The sequence below is a fragment of the Cnephaeus nilssonii genome (assembly GCF_951640355.1).
Source record: "Cnephaeus nilssonii genome assembly, chromosome: 2".
NCBI classification, from domain to species: Eukaryota; Metazoa; Chordata; class Mammalia; order Chiroptera; family Vespertilionidae; genus Cnephaeus; species Cnephaeus nilssonii.
Genome location: NC_137073.1, coordinates 34,378,099 through 34,389,649, shown reverse-complemented (window position 1 = coordinate 34,389,649; position 11,551 = coordinate 34,378,099).

Here is an 11,551-nt window from a genome sequence, read left to right as displayed (position 1 = left end):
GGGGCGTGTTCCCCAACCTGGCCTGCGCCCCCTCGCAGTCTGGGACCCTTGGGAGATGTCTGACTGACAGATATCCTTAGCGCTGCCGCCACAGCCGCTGCGCTCGCCAGCTGTGAGCCCGGCTCAGCCACGCTCTCCCTGTGGGTCGGTGCATGTCATAGCAATTGGTCAATTTGCATATTAGCCTTTTATTATATAAAAGGATTATTTTGGACTTTTTAGTCCTTCTGAAGTGGTCAGCAGCCATAGTTAGCTTGCTGTTGCTGATGGCAGCTGTCAGAATGTGTCCACCACCTGAACTGCATCCCTGGTGTATGGGGTGTTCTGCCTTGACCAGCTACAAAGAGGGTTGTGTCTACAGGAAGGAATGCCAGGGCAAAGGCTTTCCTCCTCCATCAACTTGGGCATGTTCCCGCAAAGGAAAGGGAGAAGGCGTAAGAAGCACTGGTTCACACAGTGGAAAAAGATAACTTTTTAATTTTTTGAGAAATTGTAATTCCTATTTTAGGAATAACACGGTGTGACCAGGTTTTTGCCTATGTAGTCATGAATTCACCTATGAATTCATCACTCAAAATCATCCTGAGAGTACCACTGCAAGTATAGCTGTGGAAATAGACATGACCGATGTGCCTAAGGTCCCTCAACTTGCTGATAAGCCCACATTGGAGCCCCACCCAATCTTTGGCCCTCCTGAGCTCTGCCAGGCTATTTCTGCTCAGCTAGGAGACTCAAACTGAGCAGCTGCCAACATTCAGCCACACTGACTGAGAGTTTTTGTTTGTTTTAATTTTACTGATTTCAGAGAGGAAGGGAGAGAGAAACATCAATGATGAGAGAATCATTGATCAGCTGCCTCCTGCTCGCCCCACACTGGGAATCAAGCCCACAACCCAGGCATGTGCCCTGACCAGAATCAAACTGTGACCTCCTGGTTCATAGGTCAACACTCAACCACTGAGCCACATTGGTCGGCCTGAGAGCTTTTAATATGGGAGTTACTGTGGGTAGAGAGATGAAGCCGACATCTTGCTAACAGGAAAGTACAGATATGGGTGAAATCAGTAGAGACAAGCTTATTGAAAATAACACTCCAAGGCTAGTCAGAAAGAAGGGTTAACTCCTGAAAGTTGCTGTTTTTATACCCTTGTTCCTTCCATGTAACTTCCCATTATGAGTACCTGGAATTTGACAGAGGACTTCAGCAAACACTTAAATCTCTCGAGATAAAATGTTTGTTGCATTTCTATCCGGTTTTAGAGAGTTCCTTAATGCAGCATTTTTCAAACTTTTTCATCTCAGGACCCCTTTACACAACTCTTAAGTGCCTTTGTTTATGTGGGTCATATCTAAAACTGGAAACTAAAAATACTTATTTAAAATAATAAAAACACATTACATGTTAAGATAATTTCATGAAAAGTAATTGTTTTCCAAAATGAAAATAGAAACAATAGCATTATTTTAGAATTTTGCTGTTCTCTTTGTAGAGCTCAGCTGGACTCATTAGCTGCTTCAGCATTCAATCTATTGTGCAATGTTGTTTGAGTTGAAGTATTTGGAGAGAAAAATATCTGGAATTGCATGATGCCCTGGATTAGGCACCAAGGAGGGGTCCTGTTCCTCAATGCACTTAAGAATTGAAAAAATTACTGATAGTGTGAAGCAATTAAATAAAGGTGACAAGAGAGGGGCATGTAAAGGGGTGAATAATCCACTCTGCTTGGGGCATCCACAGAGCACAGTTCTCCCTAGAACTTTGCAGGTGGAGCAGAGGGGCCACCAAATGAGATTGAATGGCAGGGGACCTAAAAGTGTAGCAGGTATGTTGATATTCATTGTGAGTGGTTGTCCTCCACTCTATTTATGTGTCATTACCACATCCATTGGCCTCTGCTGGTGAGCTAAAACTGCATGTTGACTCACTGCTGATCTGAGTGGCTAAGAATTTCGGTTACCTCCTCTTGGTTGCACAGTTCTCAAAGCAAACTGGGAGAAATTCTGAAAACTAGCTGGCTAACACTGTTCTCTGTTTCTAAGAGTTGGCATTAAGTGGTCACCAGCCTAATCAGATCATTAAAATGTGGGATACCAGCTTGGATAAGGATAAATGTAGGTGAATCTGAATGGCCACAAGCCCCACTTATAATTAACCACAGACACCTGTGGTCAGAGGAGCTGGGGCAAGAGTGGCTGGGTAACACTGATGAATCCTTAGTATCAGGGTTTAGGATTGTTGGTATCTCATCTTCAGACTTAATCCACATCTGGCAAAACAAAATGGATTAGTATTTCCCATTTTAAGTAATATTCTGAAATGGCACTCAAATTATCCACAGTATGGGAGAGGAAAGTTATTTTGGGGAACATTTTTTTAAAAAATAGGTAGTACATGCACGTTAAAAATACAAAAGGGTGTAGTCTAAAATAGGTTTTTATACTGCCTTTGAGCTAAGAATGGTTTTTATTTTATTTTTCCTCACCCAAGGATAATTTTCCATTGATTTTTAGAGAGAGGGAAAGACAGATAAATATCGATGTGAGAGAAACACATTGATTGGTTGCCTCCTGCATGAGCCCCAACCAGGGCCTGGGCTAGGATGGGGCCTACAACTGAGATATGTGCCCTTGATCGGAATCGAACCCAGGACCCTTTGGTCTGCAGGTCAACTCTCCACTGAGCCAGACCCATTAGGACCAGCTAAGAATGGTTTTTACATATTAAAGGTAGTAAAAAAAAAGTACAAAGAGACAATGTGTTGCCCATGAAGCTTAAAATATATACTATCTTGACAGTAGTTTGGTGACGCCTGGTTTATCAGTAACTCTCCTATGCCTGTTTCCCAAGTCACCCATTTTCTTAGAGGTAATCACTATTCTCTGATCTTCCTAGTCTGGCTCAGTTTGAGAAAGAAAGATTTTTGCTTCTTTTGAACTCTCAGTGACTCTAGGTTCATGAAAGTCTTTGCTTTGTGATTTTAAATATGGATAACTGAAATTTGGTGGACCAAATAAGTACCTCTTGAATTAGGTTTAACCCCAATTTAAAGGGTAGCTAGCTAGATGGTATTGGGCCACTTTAACCCCCAACCCTTTATTTTGGAAGTTTTCAAAGACAAAAGGTGAAAAGGATGGCACAGTGACAACCAAATACCCACTACTTGATATGACAGTTAAAATTGTGTTGTATTTGTTTTATATTTCTCTGTCTTATAGAACCTTGAAAAATAATGACATTTTTTGTAACCACCCCAAAACACACAGACTGGGGTGGGGGTGGGGGAGCGTTAATTGGGGCAGAGGAGCCATATGTAAAACTTTAGACCCAAAAAAAAAGACAAAAAATTTTAAATGAAAAAAAAAAAACAACAACCCACCACACAGACCAAATAGGATCTAATTAAAATGAATTAATTGGATTCCATTATGTTTCTTTTAAAAAATATATATTTTATTGATTTTTTACAGAGGGAAAGGGAGAGAGAGTTAGAAACACCGATGAGAGAGAAGCATCGATCAGCTGCTGCTTGCACACTCCCCACTGGGGATGTGCCCGTAACCAAGGTACATGCCCTTGACCGGAATGGAACCTGGGACCCTTGAGTCCGAAGGCTGACACTCTATCCACTGAGCCAAACAGGTTAGGGCCCATTATGTTTCTTTAGACTATTCTTTCCACCTCTTCTCAATAACCAGGCTACTTAATGGTCTTATAGAATGGCCCACATTCTGGGTTTGCCCAGTGGTTTCCTCCTGTGTCATTTAATTTGTTCCCATCCTTCTTGGGGTACTTTTTTTTTATCTTGCATAAAGATTTATTTTGTCCCTCCAGCCTTAGTTGGTTCATGTGGAATAGTGGCTGGCCAACACTGGCCCTCTGAATCAGGTGATCTTAAGCAGCAGCCAGCACCAGGCCTGTTACCTGAGCTCAGGAAGACTAAGCTGCAGTTCTGAACAACAGGCTAGAGGGAGTGCCTGCCACCTGGGGTGTTTTGCCTCCTGAAAACCCTCTCCTACCTCTCCTGGATGGAAAAAGTATTAGGTAGGTGCCCAATCAGCGAGCCATGTCAGGCTTGCGCTCAGTTGGCCTGGTGGGGCCTGGTGGCTTGCAGCTGTTCTGCCTGGATCTTGGGGAGGTGGTAAAACAGTTCAGCCCACCGTGTCCTTGGGAGTTCTTAAGAACAGGTAGGCATGTCAGAGGTTGGCTGCATCCGTGTTGAATCTACATGCCTAGAATGAAATCTAGGCTTGTTTTAATACATCTTGGTGTAAACTGGTTTTTCCTCCCATGATGGGCAAATCACTACTACTCACTGGATCTTCCATAGGGGCTAAGAAGAGACATCAACACCTTACACTTCTTCACTTGCTCTTAGCTTGAAGCCAGAATTTAGGGATGGGGTTTAGATGGTCAGTTCTTTAAAGCCTGGTGGGAAGAACATTTTGAATTCTATCAAAGCATATTGCCTTCCAAAAGTCCTTGCCTTCCAGTATATGGAGTTAAGTCATTATGGTTTATAGGTGTTTTTGCCTGCTCAGTTTTAAAAACATTCCTTTTTGGGGAAGTTGTGAGTTAGTGTTGAGTTAGTCTAGGTTGGATAGTGGAAGAAAGAAAAATAGGCCTAACCAGTTTGGCTCAGTGGATAGAGCCTCAGCCTGTGGACTGAAAGGTCCCAGGTTCGGTTCCAGTCAAGGGCATGTGCCTTGGTTGTGGGCACATCCCCAGTAGGAGGTGTGCAGGAGGCAGCTGAGGGATGTTTCTAACTCTCCCTCTCCCTTCCTCTCTGTAAAAAAATCAATAAAATATTTTTTAAAAAAAGAATGAAAAATATTCTCTTGCCCTAAATTAGATTACATTTGAAATAGAGACAAGATTTAGGAAGTAATGGCCAGTATAAAGGATGAGCAGCATGTGGCTGACTACAAGCATCTTGGGTGAGTCCCTTTCCATATAATCTCCCTAAATGCTGTCCAGATCTCTAGGATCAAACAGATACTGCATCCCACTTCAGGACGAAAGCCAAGGGAGTAATAATTGCTCCCGGTGGCATATTAGGATTTGAATTTCTTTTTTAAATATATTTTTTATTGATTTTTTACAGAAAGGAAGGGAGAGGGATAGAGAGTTAGAAACATCGATGAGAGAGAAACATCGATCAGCTGCCTCTTGCACACCCCCTACTGGGGATGTACCCGCAACCAAGGTACATGCCCTTGACCGGAATCGAACCTGGGACCCTTGAGTCCGCAGGCCGACGCTCTATCCACTGAGCCAAACCGGTCAGGGCAGGATTTGAATTTCTTTAGCCTAGTGGTGACAGAAGCCAAAATGAACCTGGGTAGTAAAACAATAGCCTTGGCCCATCCGTCAAGGCTTCAGCACCCAAATGTCTCCAAGAGACGACTGATCTGGCCGCCCCTGTCCCATTATATGGGTTGCCGAATGGTTTGTAAGGCCCTGGAAAGGGGAGGAGGAATTCAGCATCAATCCTGGACAGGGTCTGAGCCCGGAACCGCCCCCCCAGGTAGGGGCTTCCTCCGGTGGTGCTGTCATCTGCTGTCCCCCACTGGGCGCCGCCGGCTCTGCAGCTGGTCCTCACGGAGCCCCGCCCGCCCCCAGTTTCAGCCGGGTGCTGTTTCCTGCAAGCCTTCAAGCAACACAGGCTTGGCCAAGGTCCCAAGACAGCTGCCGCGCCCTCCAGCCCAGCGCGCTGTCCTGTGGCTTCTCTCTGGCCACCACCCACTCCCAAACATCTCGGCCCCAAGCGAAGGATTTCGCTGTCCGCGTGGGTGAGCTGCAAGGCTCTACGCGCTCTCACGTCGTGTGCACTGGCCCCGCCGCAGGACCGGGCCAGCCTCTGCCCCGAAGAAGCAGGGCTCCGAGGACTCAGGGTCTGAAGGTTCCGGGACCGGCCAGGCACGGTCTGGGAGCGCGAACCCGCCCGCCTTCCAACCGGGCTTTGGCGAGAGCCAATCGCAGGCCAGTCTGTCCCGCTCCTCCAATGGTCGGCCTGTTGCTAAGACTTGGGTTCCTGCCCCAGGATCTGCCTGCACAGCTGCCCCTTCCGATTCGCTCAGGACCCCCTTCTCCTTCCACCGTTCGCGGCGCTTCAACCTCCCTTTTCCAACCGGCTCTCCGCCTTCCGCCCTCCCCTCCACCCTCCAGTGTGCGACTGTGTCGCCCGGAGTAACCTGTTCTGAGCTCTTCAGGGCATTATAAAGCCTAATCCGGCTTGGTGACTTGTATTGCCGTGGTCCGTTGCCTTGGTCGGCGGAAGGAGCTGGTGTGGGAGGGCGGAGCCGCAGGCTCCTGCTGCGCCCTAGACCCCGCGCCTGCCCCTCGGTTTCCCCACCTTAACGAAGCGACCTCTAACGTCCTGTGTAGGTTTGTTGTGCCTCAGGAGGTCAGCATTATCTGTACAAAAACAGGTGGAAGGGCTCAAAGGGGGTTGGCGACACAGCTTCTGTCACCTCACAGCTTCTGTCACCTCACAGGTTCTGTCACCTCACACACCGGTCCTGTGGCAGAGCCCTGGGTTAGAGGGAAAACCTGCCGTCCTGAGGACAGTGAGGACAGCCCCTGCCTCCCTTTGGCATTCAAGGTCCTCTGGCATAGCCAGGCCCCAATCTCCTTCTCTAGCCTCCCCTGCTGCCTGACCCCATCCTCCTCTCTGGTGCGCTGTTCTCACACTAAATTCCCTTGCTTTCCCCACACTCCTGGGTAGACGTTCATAATAACTTTGAATTGAATGGTGGCCACCCGGGGCTCTCCCCCAGAATCAGCTGTCAGAAATGTCAGGGAGCACAGACACCCCAATCTCTGCCCTTCCCATCTGCCAACATAGAGCCGTTGTATAATCCTGAGGTCTGGGAGGGGCGATGGGTTGCCCAAGGCACAATCAAACCTAGATTTAGGACTTAATCATTTTCAGTGGCTACTGACTGTTTAGAAAGGTGAGATTTCTGTCACTCAGCAAAGTATGTCATTTGCCAAATGAAGGGCTGTTAGTGGCAGAAAGCTCAGCATTTGAATTCTCATCCCACCATTTCCCTATCTGTAAAATGGGAATAATACAATCTACTTTATTAAAACGCCTAGCATTGATCAGGTGCTTAATATGCTTAGTAACCAGGCACTGTTCTAAAGGCTTCATGTGTAATTAATGCATATAATCAGCTTCATTTTGCAGAGAAAGAAACTAAGAATTGTACCCTGCCCAAGATCTCACAGCTAGTAAGTGGACCAATGGGGATTTGAACCCAGGCAATTTGACACCAGTGGCCAAAAGCATAACCACAATCCTGTTCTGCCTCTCAGAAGTATAGGGTTGCTGTGAGGATTTAATAAGCTAAGGAGTGATTGACAGCTAGCAGGTGCCCAACACGTGACAGTTGTGATTAGTAACAGAAACTGTGGTCAATACCTATGCAGCAGGGTGGGGCGGGGGCTCTGGGCCCAGGCCCTGGCTGCCAGACCCTCAAAGGCAGAGGCAGGGGTGGCACCCAGGGGGCTGAGCTGGGTCCTCCAGGAGGGAACTTTCAGGAGGCTTGAGGGCTCTCAGAGACTGAGGCCCAGAGCAGAGAAAAGGGCATGGCAGGTGCCAGGCTAGGGGGTGTCAGTGTTTTCCAAGACCAGGTCTCCTGCGCCCATTTCTTCTCTGGACCTGGCAGGACCCAGACCTTGGGACAGATTCCCAAATGTCCCAGGGTGAGTGGTGTCAGGTGTCTGGGTGTCTCTGTGGAGCACCAGGGGGCAGTCACTTACTGTCCTATCTGGGCCTAGAGGGAGGGGAGGGGCAAGTAGAACTCTGGTGCTGGGCCTCAGGGCATCCTGCAGGAGGCCGTTTCAGGGCTTGCCTGGGCAATGCTCCCTGCCCCTGGCCGGTGGGGCCAAGGCCTTATTTCTGGAGTTGGCTAGTACAGTCTGAGGCCTGAGCTGGCCAGGCCTGCTGCCTGCTTAGTGGTGATGGATTACTTTTCCAGAATCACTCTTTTTCTTGGGCCTCCAGAACCCCTGCTGAGGGATTGGCCTGTGGGGCTACTCATAGGGTTCAAGGCTTTCAGGGGGGTCAGGCCTAGGGTAGCTTGAGGGGATTGTAAAAGGATAGCTCTGCCACCATGGCTCAGAGAGAGGTCAGGTGGGGATCAGAGAGGGAGGGGGCTTGGTGGGGAGAGGGCACAATAACCTCTCTTGTCATCCATTCACCTAGTTAAGTTCTCAGTCTCCCTATCCCATTGTCTCCACCCCCTCACCCCCTCACCCCCACTCCCCCCAGTCTGAACACAAACTCTCACAGCCATCCCTAAAGCAGACTTAAAGGACTCATCTTGTAGAAGGAATACGATGTGAGAAGAAAAGGGTTACCCAGATCTGCCCTGGGGTCAGGGCCAGACTGAAGCCTTCCTCGTGAAGGCCCCTGTTGGTCCTTACCTCCTTGAGCCCCCTGGGACTTTGGCCTTCCTACCATTGTTAGGGGACTGACGCCGCCAATCTTCTTCATTCCCCCGTGATTCCCATTCTGCACCACACTGACAGGCAGTCAGGGCAGGAGGGGGCCTCACAGGCCACCCAGATCCCTCAGAATGGAAACAGCCCAGAGCACGGCTGGACCCCAGGCCATGCCTCCTAAAAACAGCTCCTCCTGCCCCTCTATTCTATTTATTATTTAGTCCAAGCCTTCCTGGCAGGTTCAGGTTCTTCCCTGTTAACCCCTGGGGGTGGATTAACTTCCTCCACTGAGGCAGTCCCTGAACCACCAATGCTGCATCTTGATCCGACCACCACCACCTTGGGCTGGGCAGGGTGGTATACCAGACTGGAAGGAAGGGCTGGAGGGGGCCATTATGCTGCCAGGACCCCTCCCATAACTGCATTTCCCCCCAGGAGCTGCGGACAGGACCTTTTCTCTTTGGGCTGGGCATTGGGAGCCCTGGCCCTCAGCCTGCCCCTCAGTGGAGGGTGAGGTGGCAGGCTGGCCAGCAAGGCTCTTCCGCCCTCCATGCTCCTACCTGAGGCCATGCAGCGATTCTGCTGTTGATCGGGAGCTGTCCCTTCTCAGCTAACCCTGGGATTCCTGGCACTTTTCATGCTGCCAGTCCTCCCAGTACGACTAGAAGTTGGCAGAACTATCAAATAAGTCCACGAGAATATGGTTCATCCTTGGGAGGCAGGGTTTTATATATATGGAGGCAGAGCCATGTATATATGTATATATATACATACACACAGTGAAGTCCAAAGTCACCTGGCCAGGTGGAAGAGGGGGAGGAGGACCCAGAGCCCTTGACTAAGAGAATTGTGCCAGGTGTGAGTTCCTGTTTACTTCTGGGTCTCCCCCACGGGACCCTGTGCTCCTTAGGGCTGGCACACAGGGACATTGATTGATAGACAGTACACACTTTGGGGGTAGAAGGCACATGGTGGGCCTCTTCCACATTCTCTGGGGCCACATCCCTGGGAGAGTAGCATGAGGGCAGGGCTTAGCATGACCTTGGCCACAAAGGACTTACAAAGCATGACCTTCAGGGCCCCATCACCTCCCTCATGTGCCCTCTCTTTCTCCTTTACTTGCTGCTTCTCCAACCTGAATGCACTAGCCGTCCAGCCTTTCCCCCTGGCATATGGCACAAGGGTCACTTCTGGAAATCCCTTTTCCCCACTCCACTGAGACTCCGCAGCCTGTCCCAGCCAGCCTCTCTCTGATGCTGCTTGTCACAGAGCTGTTTCCTACACTTGCCCCCTTGAGAGCAGGGACTTGGACCGACTGGCTGGGTGCTGGGCCAGAGGAGGTGCCCACAGGGAAAGCAGATTTCACAGCTGGGAGGGATAGAGAAAAGGAGAGACCTGGGAATCAGCCTGGGACAGAGGAAGGCTTCTGTGCTCTACAGATCCCTAGGGGAGACTGCACCAGCCAGGGGGGACCAGCAGCCACAGGGACTTGAGGGCCTCAAGGGAGCCTTTGTCATCAGCCTGGAGCATGGAGTATTACCCCTCAGAAACCCTTTGGCTGAGCAGAGAGGCCCAGATGCCACATTCATCAAATATTGATGAACATCAGACTTGAAGAACATCAGAGACCTTTAGAGAAGGACCCATTGAAAATTAGGAAAATGCCTGGAGAGGCTTGGAACTGCTGCTGCGTCACAGCAGGAGTGCAGGGACTCACTATGTCTCCCAAAGCCTAGTGCCAGCCCCTCCCAATGGAGACCCCCAGGCCTGAGCCAGCAGCCCCGTCTCCTCTGTCCAGAGGTGCTGCCTCAGACTCCACCTCTTCCAAGCTGAGCTCTGGGCATAGGGCCAGCCCACCTCAGATCCCCTTGGCCTCTGTCCCTCGTGTGGCCCAGGCAGGCTACAGGGCATCACCCTCAGGTTCCCACATTGGTTTCCCATGGAGCCTGGGGCCTGCTTCCCTTGCAGGGAGTGAATTCCTTCCCTTCCACCTACACCGGGGCTCAGCTGGGTGCCAAATTGTGGCCTAGACCCTGGGGACCTCAAAGCTGCTGCTCTTGGGCCCCACTCCTATAGCACTGACAGCCCCCCAGGCGCTGACGCCTGCCTGCCACAGACCATGGCTCTGGACTCTGGGTCTGAGACCCCTAGATGCTCTCTCCAGGCCATTTTGCAGCCTGGCTCCCTTGGACAGCTGTGGCCCTTGGGCTCAACTGCATCCCTGTCCTCGGCCTCCTGAGGTCCCACCAACCCTCATTTGCAGTACTTTAAGCTGTGGAATCTCAGCCCCCGCCCCTGCCCCCCACCTTCCTATCTGAGCTAACCTGCTCTCCCCTCTCTATGGCCACACAGATGCCCACCACCCCTCCTGGACTAGCTGTGTGGACTCGGGCAAGTTTCCTCCCTTCTTTGAGGCTTGCTGTGCCCAGTTAGGCAGGACTAACCACATCTTTTCCCAGGGCTGATGAGGATTATTGCCTGTCAAAGGCTTGGCATCAGCTTTCCCACGCTTCAAGGGCACTGGTTGAGTAGCTGGAAGCTCTCTCTGACGAGGCAGGAGGATGCAGCCACACCTGTGGAGGCTGGGGCCACCCCACTGCCAACCACAAGGGAGCTGGTGATCTGAGCAAGGGTGAGAACTAGACAGGCCGACTCTGCGTTGTAGCCACGGGATCATGGAGGTGTCCAGGAGACACCAGCGACGTGGTCTGTGTGTGTCTGGAAGGAGGGTGGCAGATTTAGGAGACTGGAGCTCAGGACATGAGTGGAAGGTGGAAGGGTGGGCAGACTGGGTAGTGTGCCCTGGCCTTCAGGCCCAGACCTGTGCTGCCAGCTGGGCCAACACAATCCTTTGGTCTATGTGTTTATTTTCCTGTTGGCTTCCCTCCAGGTTTGGTGAAGCCTCTGAGGGCTGAGACCTGCTTTGGCTTTATGCCTGCTCCGTATTATGGTATCCCAGCAGGGAGCCTGCACTACAGAGGGAACATTAGGAAGCTGGGCGGTGTCAGGGGTCGCATGTGCGTGGACACATGCATGCCCAGGCACTTCCCTGTGGGATGCTGCTCCGCTCAAGCACCCGGTGAAAGTAAGGCTGTGGGCTTA